Here is a 21,889-nt window from a genome sequence, read left to right on the forward strand (position 1 = left end):
TCTCTCGGTGGTTCAGGTTCACGAGCTTTTACCCACTTAGTCTAGGCCAGTGGTTCTCCACCTGCCTAACGCTGCGAGCCTGTCATGCAGTGCCTCATGTTGTGGTGACCCCCAACCATAAAATGATTTTCATTGCTACTTCATTACTGTCAGTTTGCTACTGTTATGAATCAGGCGACCTCTGTGAAAGGGTCATTTGACCCTCAAAGGGGGTGCGACCCACAGGTTGAGAACCGTGGGTCTAAGTGTTGAGGAACCCATGAAGAATGGACTTCACTTTCCCTGTGACTATGGCTACCTGGGCAGCCAGGCATGGCCATGAGGTGCCTTGCTGGGAATGCCAGCAGGAAACCTGGTGGGGCAATGGGTAAGGATGTCTTCAAAGAACATACAGCCATGCTCCAAGTGCTCAGGAGGCCGAGAGTCTGCAGGAGTCACTCAGCTTTGCTCCTTCTGAGGGCCTGGAGAGCACAGCGGCCCCATCCCATGACTCCCTCCCAGCTTCTGGTGGCTGCTGGGAAGGCTTAGTTTCACTTGGCTTGGGGCCACCCTCCAATCTCGGTGTCTACCTTTTTCCCTCTACACCACTTTATTGGGAGCTGACACAGCTCTCCTATCGTCCCACAGTTCAATCCCATCTAGCAGTACTTTACAATTGCTACCACAGCAGTTTCAAAACATGCCCCCCCTGTACTCCCCACAAATCCTTATTCTACTTGCTGTCCCTGTAGACTCACCGATATACTGAAAAACAGAAAACACATAGCAAAAGTTCAAGAAGGTCACCCCCAATGACCATATACATCTGAGATAAACCTCAACATGAACACAACAAGAATAACAAAATACAGACAATGTTGGCCATCAGGCCCCACGAACATCAGAGGGGGAATCAACTGACAAGGTTTAAACCATTCGAGTAAGGTTTGTTATTTTGATCTCCTGTACTCATCTCTCCAAGGCACTCTATCTAGTAACCAGTTCCTTGTTAGGTATTTATTGATCCCTCTATTATGGTTAGAGGGAAATCACTGGAGGCTGATTCCCTAGGTGGATCTCACAAATGTATCCTGGGAATCCACTGTCATCCATAACCTTCTGCAAACCAGATTCTCACAATTTAAACTCTGATACTCATCCCTCCTTCGGCTTTGGATTATATGATGTGCAGCCCTTCAGTCACTGATGTTGGCATGTTCCTTCCATGTGGACTCAGTTGGCATCTCATTTAGATGGCTGCTGGCATGGAAATAAGCCTTTCAGACCCAGATGCTATTTTATCCGATGCCGGGCACCATCTAATTTCTTCACCACACTTTGCTGTAGCACCCACGTCTTCTTTGTTCTGCCTCGATCCTCACATGACCTTCTCTCTTGTGAGTGTCTTATGTGTCATGTGCTTCAAATCTCCCTCCCTTTCTCCTACAGCCACACAGTCCCTGGATTGAGGGCCATCCTGAATCCCAGATGCTCTCAGCTCAAGATCCCACCTTCTAAGACCCTGTTTCCAAATAAGATGGCATTCACTGGTACCAGGATTAGGACTGTTTGGCACGGGGGGTGGGTGCATAATTGAATGCACTATAGCATTATCTAATGGAGACCATTCAAAGGTTTAAGTGACCACACAGCTTATACTTTTACAACAAGCGGAAATGTAAGGTTAGAACTGACTCCCTCTGGACACAGATTCGGGCTCTTCTTGGGTCTAGTTATTAGGAGTGTGTATCTCTGGATGGAATGATTGGTACACATATGGCCTCCATAGCCAATGAGTATCACATGCAGTCGGTGGGACTTGTGGGAAAGAGAAGCATCTTTATCTTCTGTGGGAACGTACCAATGATCTTTTTTTTTTTTTTTTGCATATGAGATTACCCCAAAACTTACTGGCTTAAAACAACACATTCTCCTTATCTGACTGTTTCTGTGGGCCGGGAGTCCAGGTGTGGCTGAGCTCACAGGCACTGATTCAGAGGTTGGCCAGTCTTGCCAAGACTTGAGCCGGGAAGGTTTGGACCCACGCAAACTCAGGAGACTGTTGGCAGGACTCTGCTCCCCAAAGGCTGCTCGATGGAGACAGTCAGTCCTCGCTGTCTAGGACTTCCTCCCTGTCCTCTGTCCTCTGGGCTTGGCCACTGCGTAGCTCCCTCCACGCTGAGCAGGGCCTGAGAGTGAACACGTGGAAGTTCCAGGCTTCCGTAGGCTCATCTTGGATTCAGTATCTCATCAGCTTCTCCACAGTCTCTGCCTTTGATGCAGCCACTGCACACAGGCCACGGGCCACAGGAGGGGATCACACAAGGGTGCCACTAACAAGAGGTAGGGACTCCCTGGGACCATCGTGGGGAGTTACCAGAGGAAGCCACCAAAGTAGCCCCTTGCTTTTGCATGATGGTAAGACGAGTGGAGGATGTGAAGGGCGGACCTATTGAATCTGTGGTGCTGCTTAGGAGAAGTCGGGAGGGGGGGGGCAAGCCCGAGGATGGAGAAACCATTCAAGGTCACAGAGAAGGGGAACTCAGAAGGACTGGGTCTTGGATGATGGGCTTGAGCCACATGATGAAGCTTGGTGAACCTGGGCTGGGCTTTGAACTACTCAGATGGCATGCATCCCCCTCGAGGTCGCTGTTCTCAAGGACTGAGCAGAATGCAGTCCTCGGGCCTATTCCCACACGGAGTGTGGCCAGCCTTCACAGGCAGGTGGGATCTGGCCTGATGACAAGATCTGCGAGTGCACGGAGGGCACTTTGAAAAGCCCTGGTGTGACCTCCAGATGGGGAAGCTGACTTGCTTTGTGTGATGCCCACGACGGGCGGGTCGCACATACCACTGCTTGCTCATCATCCATAATCCCTGCCTTGCCAACGATCCATGCTGCTTTGGTGAACTGGCCCCACCAGTTAGTTAGCAGCCTGTGTCCAGGGTCTGTAGCTGATCCACCTGCAGGAAAGAACTCCTTCTCACAGTTTACAAGGAGCCTTCCAGTCAGGCAGGTGATTAGCTCAGAGACTGTCTACACCTGAGCACAGCCCGCCCCCCCCCCACCCCCCCCATCCCCCCCATCCCAGGGAACTGTCCTCTGACAGCGCTCACAGGTGGGTTTTAAACAAAAATTAGTAATGAGATCATGCCTGCAAATCCCTTCTCCCCGGTGACTTCCCGGTGGGGAGGGGGATCAGCTGGTCTGGGGAGGACTTGGTACAGACCATGTTTTCTACCGAGGTTGAAATTCTACCATCTCCCCAGTTTGTCCTTCCACCTGCAGCCTCCCCCACAGAGACCAAACCATTAGCACCTGTCTTTCTCCATTTTACAGCCCGGTGTGTCGCCCCCCCCCCACTCCCCAGCAGCACTTGGGGCGGGCACACGGCTGTCCTGGGGGTGTGGGAATTCATGACAGCTACAGACTGTTCTTGAGCCACAATGGGCTCCCCGCCCCTCTCACCTCCCCCCAATGAATAGTGCCTAGCCTCTCGCCTTCCTGTTCCTTTCCTGGTGGGAATTGCAGGTGATGGAGTCACACCTTCTGCTTGAGGGACTGTGCCCCTCTCCCAGGTGGACACTTGGCTCCCCTACAACCTGCTCAGCCCGCTCTTAGAGGAGAGAAGCCACCCACCCCAAGGGACATGCTGGTGACTCAGGAGGAAAAGAAACCAGCGGCGAGGGGACAGAGAGGACACTAATAGGAGGCTGTGGGTTTTGTTTTGTTGCTGATTTCTCTCCCTGCTGTTTGCAATTTATTTGCAGAACTTTAATGACTCGATGGAGAAGCACCCTTTTGTTGATCAACTTTCACCCTTGAAGGACCATTTCCTGGCTCCAATGACCTCAAACCCAGTGATGAGACCTATACAGTGTGGAGAAAGTTATACGTCTATGTGATGGTATTGAATGCAACCCTCACTACTCTGGAGCCGATGCTGACTCACAGCGGCTCTATAGGATCCGGTGGACCGGACCCGTGAGTGTCTGAGACCACAGCTCTACAGGAGTAGAAAGGTCCATCTTCCTCTGCGATGACGTTCACGTGTGCACTTGTGTGTGGTTGCTGTGTGCCTTCGGGCGGTTCTGACACACAGTGACCCGATGGATGTGCAGCAGAACCAAACACTGCCCAGCCCTGCATCAATCTCTCAACTGGTCCTTTATAAATATTTCTGCTTGTCTGTAAGCAGCTGCAATTCTTCGGAGTCACAATGAGTTCTTTAGATCGAAGAGGCGCTAACAAAAGGAGAAAGAGGGATCGTTTCTTGCTGTTTTCCTGGGATAACCATCTACCCTGAACGGGTTCATTTCTTCCCGGGCTTCGTTATCAAGCAAGGCCCCACCCAGCTTAGGGCTTTGGCAAAGTGATCATTATTGTTACTGCCGGGCCCACTAATCCTGTGGGGCTGCAGTGCCTCGGCCCTCCATAGACTCTATGTAACACGGAGGAGGGGGTCTCAGTGTCCCCTGAAGCCATTTAATTCTGGAAAGTTCACGGAGGGTGAGCACAGCGGGGCAGCTTTTAACTGCTAACAGGCAGGGCAAATGGGATCCTCCCCTCTTGTGGAAATGGCTTTCTAATAGCCTGGGACTCCCTGCTCCTGAAGTCACACTCACTGCAGCACACGGACAGCACACAGGCCAGGAGGCACCTTATACAGGGTCTCCCAGGTCAGACACAACTCTACTAGGTGTGTCATCCATGGTATTGGGCTGAGGCTGATGCAGCCTTGCAGCCCTGCATTTCAGCGCCCTGGACTGCAGTGGAAAAGGGAAATTCTGACCGATCTCCGGGGAAGGTCATATTGTTCATCAGGACCCCCACGGAGACTGTCTGACACTTATCCTTACTGTCTCCCCACCACAGAGGACTGGAGGGGTCAGCCATGGCTTTCCCTTCTGGATACCCCCCTCCTTCTCATGCCCCCTCTACTCAATGCCAGCCTCCCTAGGCAGAGTAAAGAAGGATGGGCATGCCCGATTATCTTTGGCTGAAGCTTAGAAAGAAGCAGGCATGGGCCCCAGGAGACCGGTAGGCCTGAGCGCAGGTGATAAGGGCCCAGGTGAAACTAAAAAGGGCAGGAGGTGAGTGGCTAATGGTGGCCAGCCATCCGCTCACCATAGCACTGGGGACTTGGGGGACTGGGCGTTGTTAGCCAGGCTAAAAGAGCATTGTCGCCCATCCCAGGGGATGCATGCTTATCCAGGACAATTAAGCCATTTAAACTGACCATATTGCATGTTACAACCAAGGGAATAAGCCCCCAAGCCAGCCTCCCAGCTTTCTCAACCCCTCCGCCTAAAGGAGCCATTGGGGACCAGAGTCTCCGCAGAGCCTGCTGACCTGAGCAAGTGGTTTCACGAGGCTTTCTGCCCACACCACCGGGTCCTGTGCCCACTGGGAGGGGATGCGGGGGTGCCCAGGGCTGTGACAGGCCACGGATGCAACGTGAGGAGCGTCCCACTGAAACACTGCCGCTGCAGAAGGAAGGGGGCGCCTCACAGGGGTGGGAGCATACTGTCCGCATAGGACAGCAGGGAGTTGGTTCAATGAGGCCGGGTAAGGTCACTCTGGTCACCCATGTGGCTGAGGAGGAGAGATGGGTTACAGCATGTGCCTCGGCGTGGGGCCTGGCTCCTGGCCGAGTCTGGTTGGGGAGTGGGGTGTGGAGTTAGTCTCACAAAGATGGGGTGAGGGCTATCTGAAAAGGTCCATAAATCTTGATCCAGTGATTTTGTAAAATTAAAATGTAAATTAAATTAGGATTTAATTTAAAACGCAGACCTAAATTAAAAATGCAAACAAGAGCGTTCTCCATTTTCAAGTTGACTCTTAAGTCTTTCTACCCCCTGAGATTCACTCCTTCCTCTCTCTCGTCCTCCCTGCTTCCTTTCCTGTTTCTCTCCTTGGTTCTTGATCAGTTCTCACCTCTCAGCCCTCCGTTTTCCCGACATAGCAAGCTGTAAGCACCACATCTGACTCCCCTGTTAGCCCAGCTCTCGGTAGGTTGTAGGCACCTTTGCCCCATTGCCCTGCTCACACAGAAGTAGCCTCGGTGCGTTTCCCTGCTCTGACTGCCACTCGCCTCTCAAGACCTGGATGGAATCACGTCTCCATGAAGACAGCCCTGTGGCCTGCTCTAAAACGCCTCATGTGTCTCCATTTCTCAGTTTTCTCCGATATTGACGAAGCTGCCCTCAGGGACAGCCCAGCTCCACCTTGACCTCCTGAAGGCAGGGCTCTCACGAGGCTTCCTCTGGTTCCCTGAGAGAGCTTGAGCCCCCTCTATCTGCCCGCCACCCTCACTCACCTGTGTGTCACCATCCCTGACTCTGTGAAAACACCAGGCCGTTCATTTTACTAAGTACACGAGGTCACCTTTCACAAGGAACAAACAAAATCAAGTTTCATCATGAAATCCCAATCCCATTTTCACTTCACCTAATTGCTTCTCCATTATCAGCTTAACGACTTAAAGCAATTAGTCATTGACGGTACAGCGGTTGCATTTGAAATAAGGCACATGTTTCTAGTGATAACACTTCCCTTTCAGATAATGGGGGGTCCTACCAGGGGACCTGGTGGTGCAGCTGATTGGACATCAAGCTGCTAACTGTCAAGCCATTGGTCCAAACCCACCAGTCATCCCATAGGAGAAAGATGGGCTGTCTGTTCCCATAAACATTTACAGCCTTTGAAACCCCATGGAGCAATTCTACTCTGTCCAAACAGTCAGGGAATGGTGGTGGCCAGAAGTAACATGATTTGTGCATGTGTTTACTTTCGGGTTTACAGAAAACATCTGTCATCAGTACCATCCTTATCTTTACAACCAACTAGAGGAATATTTTCTATCCATTCCATCCTTCTTTTCTCATCCAAAACCTGAAAATGCATGGCAAGGCATTGTATTGTCCAAATCAGGGATCCTGCTTAAAAAAAAAAAACTATCCAAAAAGAAGTCATGACGACAGACCCTGCTGTCATTTTATAATCAAGGATGTCTGCTCTCGAACTGAGTTCAAACAAGGCAGCTGCAGAAGCTCCTGCACCCAGATCCTTTGAGTAGACGACGTGTGAGGGGCTTCACTGTGTTCATGGACAAAGTCGAAGTCAAACACAATGGGATTTCCCCCCATGAACTTTTGGAAGTCCCTGTGTACCCATCCATTCCATTAAATCAATTCCAACCCAAAACAACCTATGGAGAAGTACAGAAATACCCAGTAGCTTTCCTAAGTCTATGATCCTTATGAAAGCAGACTGCCTTTGGTTTAACTGGTGGGTTTAGACCAGATACCTTTTGATTAGCCATCAAACAACAAACTATGATGTCATCAGGGATCCATAAAGCATATATATTTTATAGATGCTAAGTATACATGCCTTATATTACGCAAGGACACAATATATGCATATAGCATAAAATTAAGAACCACGGAAAGGAAACACAAGAATGGCCAAGCATGGACACACAAGCATGGACACACAAGCATGGACACACAAGTTCAGGGTAGCTGATGGGATCCAAAAGACAACTAACTGGCTTTGAGTTGAACAGGCTGCCTGGAAGGTGACGGCTTTCTTGGGGAGGGAAGCGGGCTGAGTCTGAAAGGTGATCCCCTCTTGCTTTGCAATTGGGGTGGGGGGGAGGACTGTACCTGGACTTGGTGGTTGAGATTTGGGCGCTGCATGCACACTGGAAAGCGCTCAGCAAAGGGACCCTAAATCATTGGAGAAAGATGACCTTTCCAGGCAAATGCAAGGCCTGTCTCTACTGCCTTCCATGGTGGTGACAGAAGGAAGGCTAGAGGAGCCTGAAGGGTCATGAAGATCACAGAACTCCGGGATTGGTCCTCTCCCTGACAAGCCTCTAGAATCGCAAATGACAGAGTAAATGTAGGATCTAAAACAACAGAAGGCTTGACAAGAACACACACACACGCATACACATTTTTAATAGGGAAAGTGTGTCATTGGATTTTTCTGAGGTGGGGGCTGATTTGAAAGCCACCCTTAGGGATTGTCAGAGGTGTTCTGGAAGGGTTGGTCAGTACAAGAACTGTTCAGAGGATCTGTGCAGGGCAGCAGGGCACCATCTACTTCTCCAGGTCTCAAGACAATGACGGCGATTGTTCCTGGAAGAATTGTCCTTTTTTTTATTTTTGGAGGTCTGACCAAATACGTCCTGGAATTGATCTCAGCACAAAGAGGAGCCAATGATTTATGAAAATGTAACATTTCAGTTACTTCACTGAATAATTCATGGCACTGGAATATGATTTGAATGAGTGAGAAGGGCCTGTCAGGGAAGTCAGTTGGGTACTGAGCTCTGGTAGTTGACTAAGGCTTACAGAGCCCTTGGGAGAGAATAGCATGTGTGAAATCACAGACCCCAAGACTCGTACAAACACTGGAGGACAGAGTAGAACTTCCCCATAGGATTTCCTAGGACCTAATCTTTTAAAAAAATCATTTTATAGGGGGCTTGCACAATTCTTATGACAATCCATACATACATCTATTGTGTTAAGCACATATGTACATTTGTTGTTATCATCATTCTCAAAACATTTGCCTTCTACTTGAGCCCTTAATATCTGCTGCTCATTTCCCCCTACCTCATGAACCCTTCATCATTCATAAATTAGTATTATTTTGTCATATGTTACACTGTCAAACATCTCCCCCAACCCTCTTCTCTGTTGTCCATTCCCCAGGGAGGAGGCTATATGTAGATTCTTGTAATCAGTTCCCCCTTTCTACCCTACATTCTCTCCACCCTCTAGGCATTGCCACTCTCACCACTGGTCCTAAAGGAGTCATCTGTCCTGGATTCCCTGAGTTTCCAGTTGTTATCTGTACCAATGTACATCCTCTGGTCTAGTCAGATTTGTAAGGTAGAATTGGGATCATGATAGGGGGGGGGGAAGCATTTAAGAACTAGAGGAAAGTTATATGTGTCATCGTTGCTACCCTGCACCCTGCCTGGTTCATCTCCACCCCACAAACCTTTAGTAAGGGGTGTCCAGATGGATAGTGATGGGTTTTGAGTCTCCACTTTGCACTCAACCACATTTACAAGGATATGATTTTTTGTTCCTTGATGCTTGATACCCGATGCCTTCAACAGCTCATGGTCACACAGGCTGGTGTGTTTCTTCCATGTGGGCTTTGTCCTTCTGAGCTAGATGGCTGCTTGTTTATCTTTGAGCCTTTAAGACCCCAGTCATTATATCTTTTGATAGCCGGGCACCATTATCTTTCTTCACCACATTTGCTTATGCACACGTTTGGCTTCATTTATCATATCAGAAAGGTCGGCACCCACTGATATGATTTTTAGTTCTTTGATGTCTGATAACTGGTCCCTTCTACACCTTCTGGTCAGACAGACTGGTGTGCTTCTTCCATGTGGGCTTTGATGCTTCTGAGCTAGATGGCCACTTGTTTGTCTTCAAGCCTTTAAGACCCCAGCCACTATATCTTTTGATAGCCGGGCACCATCAGCTTTCTTCATAACGTTTGCTTATGCACACATTTTTCTTCAGCAATCATGTTGGGAAGGTGTGCATCCTGGAATGCCAATTTAATAGAACAACGTGTTCTTGCATTGAGTAAGTGCTTGAGTGGAGGCCCAGTGTCCATCCAGTGCCTTAGTACTAAACCTATAAATATATGCACATAGATATATTTCCCCACACTGTTATATAAATATATTTACATATGTACATTCCAGTATTTACACATCTATAAATACCCTTTTCACCTAGTTCTTTCCTGTATTTCCTTTTACTTACCTCTTGTCTCACTATCATGCTCAGCCTTCATTTGGGTTTCAATAATTTCTTACAGTTACCTTGCTCTTGCTGAATCCCTACCAGGCCTCTCACATGCCCCTTGCCACTGATTTTGGATCACTTGTTGTTCCCCTGTTCCTGGGTTGGTCAGCACCACCTCCTTACTCCCACCTCCCACTCTCCCGTGCCCCCAGGAACCATTGGCCCCATTGTTTTCTCCTCCAGACTATTAATCCAATCTATCTTATCTAGCTAGAGATAATAATATGCACCAAAAATCAAGCCATAGCAAGATAGGTGATGAGTGCGAACACAACAATGGCAACAAAAAAGGAAACCAATTTCCCATAGAAGAATAAATTAATTAAAAGAAAAAAATTCCTTTAAAGAAAGAAAAACCTGTAAATAGATCAAGGTCTGATTTTTTATCTCTAGGCGTGTCCTGCAGTCGGTCCAATGGGGTACCCTGCTTTGGCCCCAGAGTCTGTCCTTTGTACTCCCTTGGGGTCCCTGCTCTGCTCCCATGGTTGCTCTGCTGCATGCTTTTAGTGGTTTGCCTTGGTGTCAGAGGGTCAGTCTGGGCCAGCCCCAACCCTGAGTCTCCAGTGTTGTCCCATTTGGGGCCTTGGACCATCAAGGGATGGTGTGTCTCGTAGTGGGATCAGCCATATTGTCCACTCTGTCCATTGGCTGTCCAGAGCGGGGATATCATCCTCCAGGCCTGATGGGCCAGGATGTGCTCCACTCTCTCTTCTTCCCCCTTCTTTGCTCCCATTTGCTCTGATCGAACATGCCCCATTCCCTAGCTACAGCTTCAGTGCCGTCCTCTCAAGTAAATTCTTCTGGGGTGAGGGGTGGTTGTCCACATAGCTGGTATGGAGCCGAGCCCTCAGGTTCCTCCACTGGCTCCCCACTCCTTGCCGGCACACTGCATTCGTCTGGCACTGGCTTTATATTTGGCCTAGGACGTAATCTTTATGGGAGCAGAGCAACAGGTCTTTTGTCCCAAAGAGCAGTTGGTGGGTTTGAAACTCTAATCTTTGGGTTAACCACCAAGCACTGAATGAGAATCCACCTGGTGCAGCCATTCAGTAACAACAACAAATCCTAATGCAAACAAAAGAGGAGTCCTATTGGGCATTAACACCAGGAGTTGCAAGGTACAATTCTCAGTTATTCTGAATGAAGGGTAAGAACCTTTGGATCTCTATGACCAGGGAGCCTGGTTTGACCCATGGCTTCAAGAGTGGCAATAGATGGAGTTAGGACTCCGTTTTTGTGCTTTTTTAAAAAAATAAATCATTTTATTGGGGACTCGTACAATTCTTATCACAATCCATACATACATCCATTGTGTCAAGAACATATGTACATTTGTTGCCATCATCATTCTCAAAACATTTGCCTTCTACTTGAGCCCTTAATATCTGCCGCTCATTTCCCCTCCCCTCCCCACTCCCCCCTACATCATGAACCCTTCATCATTCATAAATTAGTATTATTTTGTCATATGTTACACTGTCTGATGTCTCCCCCCGCCTTCTTCTCTGCTGTCCCTCCCCCAGGGAGGAGGCTATACGTAGATTCTTGTAATCAGTTCTCCCTTTCTACCCCACATTCTCTCCACCCTCCAGGCATTGCCATTCTCACCACTGGTCCTGGAGGAGTCATCTGTCCTGGATTCCCTGTGTTTCCAGTTGCTATCTGTACCAGTGTACTTCCTCTGGTCTAGTCAGATTTGTAAGGTAGTATTGGGATCATGATAGTTGCAGGGAGGAAGTATATAAGAACTAGAGGAAAGTTATATGTGTCATCGTTGCTACCCTACACCCTGCCTGGTTCATCTCCTCCTCATAACCCTTCAGTAAGGTGTGTCCGGTTGGCTACTATTGGGCTTTGAGTCTCCACTCTGCACTCACCCTCATTTTCAATAATATGATTTTTTGTTCCTTGATGCTTGATACCTGATCCCTTCGACAGCTCGTGGTCACACAGGCTGGTGTGTTACTTCCATGTGGGCTTTGTTGCTTCTGAGCTAGATGGCCACTTGTTTATCTTTGAGCCTTTAAGACCCCAGATGCTAAAAGTCTTGATAGCCGGGCACCATTAGCTTTCTTCACCACATTTGCTTATGCGCACGTTTGTGTTCAGTGGTTGTGTCAGGAAGGTGGGCACCCACTGATATGGTTTTTAGTCGTTTTTGTGCTTTAAGAAGGAAGTGATAGAAGCAGGAGTGAGATGCTGGGGGTGGCCTTAGAGAGAAGCACAAAGAGAGTGGATAGGCTTTAGGAATTGGTGGGACAAAGGGGTGGTTGCTTTTGGGAGCTGGAGATCTCTGAGACCATCTTCCTCCTCATCTTGGGCATCTGAGTAGAGATTCCTTTGTTCTGGGAATATCTGAATGGGAAAGGCTTAGAGGTAGCAAACCTGTTTGGGAGAATATAACAGTTTGGGAGAATCTAACACTGGCCATTGCCACTCATTTAGATTTTGCCATTAAAAAAATAAGCATCGGACGAAGGCCAGGAATTTGAGAAGTAAGCAGACACGAGCAGCTGTATCAACAGTCAGCACGAATGAAGGTCGATCAAATCCTGGAGAATAATTTCTGTCTGACTCCTGATCTTGGGTGAAAACCATCACACAGGCCATTGTCCGCCCCCCTCCATCTACACCCTCAGTCCTGAGCCCCTTTGGTAGGAAGGCAACTGCCTTCCCGGATCCCTCTTGTGTTGGTGGTGTGTGGTCCTGAAGATGAGTCTACCTGAACCCCGCCCTTCGGACAGAGGCACTGTGTAGCCCCTCATTTTATCGATGAAGCAAGGAGCTCAGGAAGGTTTTAAAATTGGCTGAGTTCCGTCTCCAGGCCCACTCCTCCTGGTGCCCAGGGACCTGCCTTCCTCTTCCCAGCACGCTCATGTGTCCGCTCGACTCAAAGGTGGGCGTTTTACTGGCACAGCAGCTGGCTGGCCCTCCTCTCCTCTGAGTTCTCAGCTGGCTCTGGGCTGTGGCCCCGAGGAGAGGTTCAGAGGGAGTGGAGAGGGCCAGGCTGCAGTGCAGCGTCACCAGCATGAGGGCACCGGCGGAAAAAAGAGGGAGGACAAGCTAGGGGTCAGCAAAGCCATGCTCTGATGCCTTTTTTTCCCTCCCTTTCTTTCAATTTTTGGTTGATTTTTATTATAGTGCACTTATATGAGGAAGACTCCAACTGTATGGAACCACTCCATTGTCTTTTCGTTCTGTTTTCACGAAAGTTTGAAATCCCATCATATAGATATTCCTTGAAGATACGACCAGCTTGTCCTATAGGGTCATTCTGAGTGGGCATCAACTCCATGGCAGACTACTGCGACGGATCCAATATCGCAGTAACAACTCACAAGATGTTGCCGTTTCCCAGTGCAGAAGCACGGCATCGCTGTCTTTATAGTACGCATTAGTCTCTGAGGCTTGCAATAACTCCGCTCACAGACACCAAGTCAGTGCCAACTCAGCGACCGTACAGGACAGAGTAGAACTGCTCTGTGGGCTCCCGAGACTCTTACCTCTTTATGGGAGTAGAAAGCCCCGTTGTTCTCCCAAAGAGAGGCTGGTACTTGCAAACTGCTGACCCTGTAGATGTCAGGCCAAAATCAGAAAAGCGGAGCCAGCAGGGCTCCTGAAGTTCGCAGTAGCATTATGAACAAAGTCGGAACTCTGCTAAGAATTGCAGCGTGACACAGAGAGAAGCCTGTGACACACACGCTTGGCACCATGGTGCCAGTAGATCTTCTCAATGCACGGAGTAGGTGCCCCGGCATGGTTCTGACTCAGCAGCCCCTCGTACAAGGAGCAGCACTCTGCCCAGTCCTGTGCCAGCCTCACCCTTGCTGCTGCGCTTGGGCTCTTTGCTGCAGCCACAGACTCAATCTATCCAGCCAAGGGTCTCCCTCTGTTTCACTCAACACAGAGTCGCCATGGATCTTCCATTTACAAAACAAAAGCCCTCCGCGTCTGCAGAGCACAATAGGATGAGGCATGCGGGTGTGTAGTAAACATGTGTCATTTGAACCCTTCCCTGACATTGACTGCTGTCATCCTATTCCTTTCCATCTCGAACCAGGGCCCCGCGCCCCTAAACCGCCAACCCTGCATTTGCTCCTCCTCCCCAGCCTTGGTGAGCACGTTGTTCTCCATGGAGTGTCCTGCATGACCTAAGTAGGATCCAACACTACTGGATCTTTCCTGACTGACCCAGCTTACCCAGCCTGATGGCTTCAAGGCCCCCGCGTGGCGTGGTTGCTTTCACGGCTGCCTTTCTTTGCGGCTCATCAGCCTTTCATTGTAGCTGTGGAGCACATTGGGTTTTCCAAGCTTTGGGCGGTGGGTATTTAGGAAGCATCCACTCTTGACTACTGTGACTGGTGCTGCCTTGAGCACCGTGTACAATTTACTAAAGGAAGCCTCTAGAGCAGTGGTTCTCAACCTTCCTCATGCCGCAGCCCTTCAGTACAGTTCCTCGTGTTGGGGTGACCCCCAACCATCAAATTGCTTTCATTGCTACTTCATAGCTGTCATTTTGCCTCTGTCATGAATCAGGCACCCCCGTGAAAGGGTCGATCTACCCCAAAGGGGTCCAGACCCACAGGTTGAGAACCACTGCTCTAAAGCAAGTGTGAAAGGATGTGCTAACAGTCACAAAGACTCTGCTGATGTCTCTCACATCACTTGCATCCACACTGACTGCACACCTGGGGGCAGCCAGTCTTCTTGATTGTCAAGGTGCCAATGTGATTTTAGACCTGTGTTGTTCCAGAATTGAGGCAGCATTTCCAGGGCCACAGCCCAATCGGGGTCTCTGTAGACACGAGTGCATGTTTGGCCCCCGTTGACAGCCAAGGGAGCCTCACCGTGCTGTGTCCTTAAGGCCAAGTTCTGTAGAGTCTATATTGAGGTTGAATCCACACTCACAGCAGCTTGACAGTCAACCGGAGGTTACGCTGTGTCAAGGAGCCTTGGGGATCCTGAGGACAAGCATTGGGCTTCTAGCTGTAACGTCAGCAGTTCAAACCCACACACCACTCTGTGAGCAATAGGTGAGGCTACCCTGTATCCAGGAAGATTTCACGCCTTAAAAAGAAGAAAAAGCTGTATAGGGTTGCTATGAATTGCAATCAACTTGAAGGCAGTGGATTTCCATTTATTTTATCTTTTTTAAGAAACCCGGTGGTTCTACAGGCTAGATCATGGGCTAACTAACTGCAAAGTTTCACAACCTCTGAAATCCTATATAGCAGTGGTTCTCAACCTGTGGGTTGCGACCCCTTTGGCGAGTCAAGTGACCCTTTCACAGGGGTTGCCTAAGACCATCAGAAAACATATTTCTGATGGTCTTAAGAACCGAGACACCACTCTATCTGTCTCCAGGTGGGTCCGCCCACATGCATATAAACACACACATATGTGTACTTGGCATGAAGATTGTTACACATGCTATACCATGCTTCAAGACAAAATTTCATTTATTTGGCATCAGAAATAAATATTTCACAAGATATAATTACATATTGTTTTTGTGATGAATCACTATGCTTTAATTATGTTCGATTTGTAACAATGAAAATACATCCTGCCTACCAGATATTTACATGATGATTCATAACAGTAGCAAAATTACAGTGATAAAGTAGCAATGAAACTAATTTTCTGGTTGGGGGTCACCACAACATGAGGAGTGGTATTCAGGGTCGGGCATCGGGAAGGTTGAGAACCACGGCCCTAGAGGGTTGCTCTGGGTAGCAGTTGGTTGGAGAGCAGTGGGTTTGGTTAGATTTGAGGCAGGCGAGGAGCCCCTGGGAGATGGAACATGCTGGCGAACACACTTGGCTGTGTAGCAGGAGGTCAGAGGCTCCAGTCCACTCTGTGGTGCCTTGAGAGAGGCCGGCGACAATCTGCCTCTGAACACCAGCCGCTGGACACCCTAGAGAGCCCAGTTTGAGTCTTACCCACACGGGGCTCACCACGGGCTGGCGATAACTCTTTGGTTTGGGGAAGAAAAAGCAACAGGCAGGCCTGGGCCACTGTTAATTCATCCAGAGACTGCCTCCTGCTTGAATGAGCAGTGGTGTGGCTAGCTTAACCATGCATCCATTTTCTCCACAGCAGGAATGAAGAGCCGGACTCTCCTCTCCCTGGAGTGGAGCCCCTCCCTCACACACACCCACACTAGAACTGTCCGGGAACCCCGTTGGCAGCACAGGATCATGGAATCCACCTACCAGCGATCAGGAGCCGTGGGGTGCTGGAAAACTGAACAACACACTTCTAATTCCCAGTAAAATGTGCTCAAACTTTCAGGTCCTTTGATAGGGAAATAAAAGGCCCTTTAGACACGTCATGGAATGTGTGGTTTCCACCACATGGAGAGAGGACTCTGGAAGCCACACAAATGCCCCCACCCTGCAGGACACAGGCAGGGCTCTTGTTCACAGTAATGGCAAAGCCCAGGCTGATGGTTTGCATGTCTACACAATGGCTCTGGGGATGCTGTTAATTGTGTCCCCCCACTTCCCAGCTGGGTGCCTCTGCATACTTCATCAAAGCTTAGGAAACTCCGACTTTGTGCTTTTTAAAATGGGGTGAACTAAAGCGGTCCCCACAGATGGGCCGGGAGATGTTTATACATGAAGCCATCCTAAGCACTGAGGAATTTTGTTTACTAATAGTTTTATTGACAAATCCTTCATGTACCATAGGAGTCAATGGCTTAAACGTATCTAAAAGAGTTGTGCACTCGTCACCGCAATCAATTTGAAAACATTTCCTTCTCTCTTGTGTACCCATTACTAGCTCCCCACTAACCCCCAACCTCCCCTGCCTTCCCCTAAGGGACTATTAATCTAGTTACTGTCTCTATGTGTTACCTATCCTGGATTTCAGGTAAAAGGAATCAAACAATGAACCCAATACCAACCACAAAGCAAAAGACAGGAAACCCTCAAGCTCAGAGAAAGCAGAATATGGTGGAAATGAGAACAAATGAAAAATGGGTCCAAAGGACGACAGCTGACAACTTGTTCAGTTTCATCATCACTGGATCTGAAGTGGAGCCCAGGCAGGGGAGGGCAGAGGCTGCGGGCTGGTAACCATCAGGTAAGGAGTTTGAAACCACCAGACATTCTGCTCCTGCAAAGAGTTACCATTGCAGAGACACACAGGCACACGCCTGCCCTTGCCTATGGGTGGCTGTGAAGCAGAAATGACTTGATGGTAGTGGGTTTTATATACGTGGTAATCCACTTTCCCCAGCGCACTCTGTCTGAAGGCGAAACTACTCACGTCCATGGTCAATGTTCTCAGGGAATTCAATGGAAGTTTAATCCACTTGGGGGCCTGTGCAAATGGATATTGGGTTGGCCAGGCCACGCAACACCTTCTACAGGCTATGAAGCACTCATTCTTGGGTCTGGCACCAATCCCACTACCAGCAAGTCTCTCCTGACTCACATCCACCTGTAAATCAGAGTACAACTGCCCCCTAGGCCTTCGGGGGCCGTCAAACTTGAAGGGAATGGGAAGCCTCATCTTATACCCTGGCAGCACCACCAGATTTTCTTCTGGCACAACAAATGAAGAAGAAGATGAAGACGAAGAAGAAGATGAAGAAGAAGAAGACAACCTCACTACCCTTGAGTTGATTTCGATTCATTGCGACATGATAGGACAGAAGAGGGCTAGTCTGTAGGGCGTCCACAGTTGGAAATCTTTGTGGGAACACACAGGGTAATCTTGCTGCCATGGGGTGACGTGAGGAGGGGTTTCAGCCACTACAGTAGAAGTTAGCAGCCCAAAGCTTCATAGGACCTCCTTGGCCACCTCGTTCTTTCTGGCACCAAGGGAGGACACCTCAAATGCCAAGGGAGTCTGCCTGTAGCACCTCTACGTGCCTTCTTCTCGCCCGCTGCACTGCACCTGGGACGGCTGACTCCCACGACCAACCAGGTCCTGCCTGGACCTCCTCTCTGAATGGGTTTCCCTGCCGTAAGTCAGGCATGGGAAGCTTTTCCTTCTAAGGACCATTTGGCAATTACAGAATTATCCCCTTAAAAATCAGCCTGTAATAATTGGCCAAACATTTAATGAGCTCACCCCTCATGGGAGGCTGGGACGGCCTTCGGTAGATGATGATGAGCCCTGCTGGTGGAGTGGTTATGTACTGGGCGGCGATCTGCAAAGTTGATAGTTCTAAGCCACCAGCAGCTCCTTGGGAGAAAGACTGGGCTCTCCATTTCCGGAAACAGTTACAATCTCGGCAAATCCCTCCTAGGGCCAGTTCTCCGCTGTCCCATGAGGCCCCCATGAGTCTGTGTCGACTCAGTGGCAGGGAGTTAGGTGACAGAGGCTGAGAAGATGCTCATGTGGTGGTTGTGTGTCCACACAGACCCCTGTGGCTCAGGAGCTCGCTCTGCTTCCCTGTCTCAGAAGGCTGGAACCTGGAAGAGCCAGGTGTGGTGTGCTAGCAGGACGACACAGGCCCTTTCCTGGGGCAATAGAACTCATTTCCACGCATGCCTTTCTTGTTGGGACAGAGCTTGTTGACAATTGAGAGCCAGTCTAGAAGGAAGCCAGTGACCTGGGTGGGGGCTGCTGTAATTCTTGGATACAATGGACAAAGTGACACCGGTCACAGTTAATAGTCGCAGCTTCCCCGCAGCCCCTCCACTCCGGGGCGGCCACGAGCGTCGCTGGAGCAGCCGCCGCAGCGACCAGCGCACGGCTGACCTCTGTTGTACCTAACAATTATCGGATCTATGGTGGAATAAAATGAGAACCAACACAAGTTTTGACACCAAGATAATAAATTATAAATTATGGAAGTCTATGCCACGGAGGATCTTGTAAACAACAGACTGGTCTCTTAGCAACAGGCCAGGGAGAGCAGGTTGTGGATGGGAAGGAGCAGACAGGATTGTTTTGCAGCGATTACGACCAAGCCTCCAGGAACAACATTTTCACACCTGCCTGGGGCACAGCGCGTCTCTGCCCAGCTCTTCTTCCTCCAGTGGCCAGCCTGGGCCTTGTGCCAAAAGGAGTCTTAGGATATAAAACCCTGTCCCTGGCAGCACAGGGTGCCCAGGTCCCAGGGGCGGGAAGGAGCTGTGTGAGCGCAGGAGGCAAGAGACGGGCGGGCCGGGGTGCCCCACGTGCCAACCAGAGCATGGGGAAGCGAAGGCAGGGATGGAGAAGGACCCTGGATCCTGACACCGTCTGGACCCCCGCGCTCCTCCCTCTGCACCCCTCCCTGGGCTTCTCAAATCTCACTCGAGTGGTTGTCACAAAGCAACTGAGACAGGCCTTTGACAACGTGCCAAAGTGGTTTATTTTTAAATGTTCTTCCCGAGCGTTCCAGAATATTAAGTTGGAGCAAACGTGGCTCGGTGTGTGTGGAGGTCGGGGTCAGCCAGACTCTCCTGACTGGGGAAGAAGAGTGTGGGCTGGGGGCCTGGGCTCAACCCCGGGCATGCTTTTGAGAGAAGACTCGGGCACCTGGGAGGTTTCTGTGGAACGTGTGTCCATGTGATTATGTGTGGACATGCGTGTGAATGTGTACATGAAAATGTGTGTATGCTTGCATATGTATCTGTGTATAGGTGTGCACATGCGTGCAGGTGTATATCCATATGTGTAAGTGGACCACACATGTACCAATGTGTGCACGTGTATAAGCATATATGTGTTTACATGTGCACATGCATGTTCCATGGGTACGTGTATGCATCTGTCTATGTAGGTTTGCATGTGTATATATGTGCATGAACATGTGTATATATGTCTATGCTTATTTGCATGAATCTGTACGTGTGTGAATTTGTGCACAAATACGTCCCACATGTGTGTATGACTCTGAGTGTTTATGTGTGGTATGTGATGTGTGTCTGTGATTTTTGGTGTGTGTACAGTGTCAGGTGTCTGTGTGTGTATAAGCATATATATGTGTTTACATGCATGCATGTGTCTTACATATATATGTGCATGGGTGTCCACAAATGCATGCATCTGTGTATGTGTGAATGTGTGTACATATATGTTTGGGCATAATTAGGTGTGCATGAACACATGTTTATATAAGTGTGTTTATTTGCATGAATCTGTACGTGTGTGCACATATGTCACACATGTGTGTGCATATGTGAGTGTGTGTGTGGTGTGTGTCTGTGGTATTGGTGAGTGTGTGGTATGGGGTATGTGGGTATGGTTTGTGGTATGCAGTGTGTATGTATGGTGGGAAGTGTATGTGTGTGTATATGTGCTATGGTGTGGTGTGTGTGTGTGCCATGGGTGTGTGTATGTGTGTGCTATGGTGTGTATGGTGGTGTGTGTGTGTGCTATGGGTGTGTGTTCTATGAAGTATGTGTGTACGTGTGGTGTGTGTGTGTGTGGTGTGTGTGCACGTACATGCCTGTGTTCTCTTTTTAGGGAACCCTCCCTACAGGGCTCAGAGCGTGGTCCTCCGTCATTCACTGGGTGTGCCTCTGTAGCCCCTTCCCTCTAGGGTGAGACAATCGCCTGCCACATGTTAGAGAGGAGATTCAATGGGTCTTGGAGTGGATTATTCCTAGGAAAGTCCTGGGACTCTCCCGGTGGAAAGCAGCTGCCCACCTGGTCTAACCAAGCCCCGTGTGAGCCTCGTCCTGCGCATATGGAGGTCTGGCCCTCTCCACCTCCCTGCCGGCTTCCTGCCTGTCCCTGACATCACCTCGCTGAGGGACGCTGTCTCCCTTCTGTGAGCTCAGCACACTGCCCACTGTCCCTAACCTTCCTGGCACCTCGGAGATGGTCGTCCCCAGCGAGGGGCTCTCACCTGAGGTCTCCAAGTGGATGGGGCTCAGGAGGAGGGTTCTCTCAGCTGGGGGGGTCGTGCTGACCACTTAGGGGGTGTCTGCAGTGAAGACTCCTCTTGGAGAAATTCTAGCAGCATGGCCAGGAGGCTGTGGGCCCCCTCTTCTAGAGGGGACATTGGAAGCTCAGACATGTGGACTTGGATTGCGGAGCCCAGATGTGTCCCCGGCCCAATGACCCCGGGACCTGCGCAGCGGCCTGCTGGGGGCCATGGGCCATCCATCTACCTCCAGACAGAATGCAGGATGGCTGCGGCTTCCCCTCCCCGTCTTCTTCCCCTCCCCATCCTGCTTTTCCTGTCATTCAGGAATACAGAAACAAGAGATAAAAACAAGGGCCACATCCTAAGGTTCAATGGAAAGCTGCCTCCTCCCCTCCCTTCTTCAAATCAGCCATCCTCAAGTAGAATCCCACTTCTAACACCCCTGCAGGGCAGAGAAGGGCGGCTCTGGAAGGTTCCTAGGGCTTCACAGCTTTAGGGAAGCAGGCAGCTTCATCTGGCCCCCAGGCAGCAACGGTGGGGTTGAACCCCCGAGCTTCAGATTAGCAGTTGTTAAGCACTCAAACACTGAGCTGCAGGGGCTCCTGCCTGCCTGACACTGGCCCCCACCAAGGACCCCCCCCCCCAAATATCTTAGCAAACCTTTTCAGAGCTGATTCTTGACTCTGTATTCTAAAACCAACAAAAACACCCACCTCCCTGCCATTGGGTCAATTGCCATCCACAGTGACCCTGAAGGACAGGTTGAACTGCCCCCTGAGTTTCTGAGACCGCAGCTCTGTCCTGTGGAGAAGGTAGAGGGCTGTGAGCGTCCATCCCTCCCTCCGCTCTGATCCCAAACCATCAAGATGCACTTGCCCTGAGCCCATCCACCCTGAACCCAAGAAGGCTGGACCCCCTCCCCAGGATTCTCCTTAGCTTCAGTCTGCATGGAACGCCACATCCTCCGAGGTCCCTGCTATTCCAAGAGTATCATCCCCCCAGCCCCCCAAGGGGGCGTGGGCACCCTGGTCACATTGAGAGAAGCTCAGACTCACAGTGGGGGTTCCTGGAACACACCACCAGGAACCAGGCAGCCGCCTGCCCTCTGTGGAGACCACCAAGCACCAGGCTTCTTCTCTGAATCCCCCAACTCCACTGTGGCAGGGGCTGTGGGGACAGTTCCCTTCCAGGCCCCTTGCAGCCTCCCCTAAGCTGAAGACAGCCTCTCCTTCCTGCCAT

The sequence above is a fragment of the Tenrec ecaudatus genome, chromosome 14, assembly GCF_050624435.1.
Source record: "Tenrec ecaudatus isolate mTenEca1 chromosome 14, mTenEca1.hap1, whole genome shotgun sequence".
In the NCBI taxonomy this organism is placed as follows: Eukaryota; Metazoa; Chordata; class Mammalia; order Afrosoricida; family Tenrecidae; genus Tenrec; species Tenrec ecaudatus.